Below are 3235 nucleotides of genomic sequence, written 5' to 3' on the forward strand. Positions count from 1 at the left end.
CTGCTCCACGGATGGGCCGACTAGAATTTCAGTGCCTGTGCCAGTATCTAAGTTAATCTCTAAGAGTAAAATGTTCGGAATAGTGCCCTTTCTCAATCAGGTCTGTCAGTCTGTCTCCCCCTTGAGAGAAGGAATGGTTTCTCCAACCAGACATGCACTCTGAGTCCGGGAAGTAGGCTGCTCCCGCCCAGTGTGTGTTAAGTTCCTAGGAGCTTTGTCAGGATCTAGAGCTCCGTGTTTGCACTGGTACCATCTCGAGGTCTTTACTCCTGTGTTTGCACTGGTACCATCTCGAGGCTTTTACTCTTTTTTGCTCGTAGTAAAAAGAGTTCTTTCAGCCTCCTTCAGCAGTTTCATGTTGTGACCTGTCACGTGATACTGTCATGTATCTTGGCTTCTGCCCTTATTTACATTGATTTACTTTTTCCACGTTAGCATTTCATATATTTTACTTTCTACATTCTAGCATCAGGGGCGAAAGGGATACTCAGGGCTTGATCTTAGAAATAACCAAAGGAGGGGAGTCTTCCAGAAGTTCCCACTCCGCTCCAGGACCAAGGGTGGGCATCACTCACAGTCCAACAAGGTGCACAGGGCAGAAAAGATAGACGCTGGAAGCCATGATGATGAAGTTGCTGAACAATGTCAATATATACGGGTCTCAGCCCACAAAGAGCCTCTTCCTAAGAAGTTGGCCCTGTTCTTTGCCAGTGGCAGCAGTGGTGGGGGTTGGGGGACAGCTATCATGTTGGTACATATACAAATGAGGCTGTTCTTAGGAATCTTTAATACTGTGCCCAACTTAGTAAAGAGTAACTTTCCTATTTACTATTCAAGACAAGTAACAGTCCTGAGCACCTCCTAAATTTTTCTGGGTGGGATTTAAACATCCTAAATAGAACACAGATGAAAGCGTACTTAACTGATTTTGTAGAAGACACTGGGGTGATGGAGAGGTTTGAGACGCTGGGCGAGTTGGCCCCGCTCCAGCCGGGGTCGGCTCTGGACGGAGGTCGAGCTTCCCGACAGGGGCCCCCAGAGGCTGCTCCCTGCTCTGCAGACAGGTGAGCCCCACCGCGCCACTCTCAGAACGATGTGAAGTCTGGTCTCAAAGTCCTCGCTGTGCGCTGCCACGTTCAGTCTCTTCCTGTGACCTAGAGTTCAGTTAAAAAAAAAAAAGAAAGAAAAGATTTCTTCTATGAAATGGAAAGTTAAGAAAAAGTTGAAAGCAGTTAGGTACTTTCAATAGGCTCTCGTTGACTGGGGCATCTCCACGAAATGCTGTCAATGCTTCTGGAAACTCATACATCTGTGATGACGGTTTCTGCTGTTTTTTCCTTCTTATTTGTACAAGTTCCTGATTCACAAGCACCGAAATCATCTTGTAAGCAACACCCTGTCTATGCAGAAAAACACCCGTTAATAAGGATAGAATGAGGGAAGCTAAAAATTCTTGCCCATTTCCCACAGATCCTTCATTTCTGAAGGGCTCACTGGTGCTGGTTTCCACCTATTTTTTTTTTAAGATTTTATTTATTTATTTGACAGAGATCATAAGCAGGCAGAGAGGCAGGCAGAGAGAGGAGGAAGCAGGCTTCCTGCTGAGCAGAGAGCCCGATGTGGGGCTCAATCCCAGGACCCTGGGTTCATGACCTGAGCCGAAGGCAGAGGCTTAACCCACTGAGCCATCCAGGTGCCCCTCCACCTATTTTAAACTGTAGCTTATAATTGGGCTTGTGTACTCCAATATGTGTATGTTTTAAAAGGTGCCTCTCCTCATTCCGGCTTGTGGAGAATTCTGTTTCCGTCTTAACACAAACATAGGTGAATTAACCCCCAACAAGGTGAATGACAGTTGTAACAATCATACAAACCGACAAGAGTCGTAGCTCACGATACATCAGCGTAGGTGAGATGGTGGAACAGTGCAGCATAAGGGGGGAAAAACCCAAATTCAAGCCGGTGCAAATATACACATATGAACTCTGTTTCCTACATAAATGTGCTCTGACAGAGTCCCTGGGTGAGGGGGAGGAGAGACATGCCTCTGAGGGCCACCCTGTGCCTAAAGCCTTCTGCACGTGACTGTGCACATCACGTCTGGGTCAGGTTCAGGGCGAGGAGGCGAGTTACTGAGAGCTAAAAGCTTCACACGCTACAGACGATTCGGTTATAAGACCGGTATCCTTTACTTAAAGGTGAAAGGGAGAAGACAGGTCTCAGTATGAGAAGGAGACGTCTCAGAACTGTCAATACCATCTGTTACTGCTATTTATTTGTTTCAGAATAAACGTGGTATTTCAACTCACTCTCAGGGCATCTCAATTCATACCTCTGCTCAAAAGCAGGCATGGAGTCAGATGGAAAGTGGTGTAGACAGATACATGTACATGCATGTGTATGTGTGATGGAAAGTAGTGTACACAGGTATATGCATATACACATGAAAATGTGTGATGGAAAGTAGTGTGTACACAGATCCATGTACATACATGTGTATGTGTGTGATGGAAAGCAGTGTGTACAGTATATAAAGTAGTGTATACAGATATACATACATATACGTGTGTGTGTGTGTTCATTACTCATTATTTGCTCCATTATTTTGGTTTCCTATTAAACAACCCTGATGCAGTTGTCAAATCTCTTTTATCTGAAATGTTTCAAGCACAAAATTGGGCTTGACTGAGGATCCTAACTGAATTAGCCCCACCCCCACCTCCAGTTCTATAGGATCCAATTTTAAGTCGTCTCCAGCACTCAGCACTTAATGACATATTTCTTTCTTTCTTTCCGCCTCTTTTAGTAAAATGAAAGCCAAAGAGCAGTACCGATCCGACACGTGGTTAGAAACTGACCACCTGACTAAGGGTGAGGAGCTCAGATCTCAAAGGGATGGGGCTAGGTGTCGCCTAGGTCAGGACCTGCTGCCCCCCACTCTCATGGGTCCGTGTGGCCATGTGAAAGCCAGCTTCCTGCTCAGGTGGGAGCAGCCTGAAATCCCAGGTCAGTGTGTGTGTGTGTGTGTGTGTGTGTGTGTGTACTCTTGATAAAATGTTGAAAGAGCCATTTTTTTTGGTCTAGTTTAATACGATTTGGAGATTTTTCTATCACTGTAAAAGATTTAAGTGGAACTACCTTTTTCCAGTACCATGAAATAGTTTATAAGAATGCTTTTGTCATCAATACAACTTTCTTATGTTGCTCCAGTCACTGCCTGATTTTGGAACGCTGC

This window comes from Neovison vison, chromosome 4 (genome assembly GCF_020171115.1).
Source record: "Neovison vison isolate M4711 chromosome 4, ASM_NN_V1, whole genome shotgun sequence".
Taxonomy (NCBI): domain Eukaryota; kingdom Metazoa; phylum Chordata; class Mammalia; order Carnivora; family Mustelidae; genus Neogale; species Neogale vison.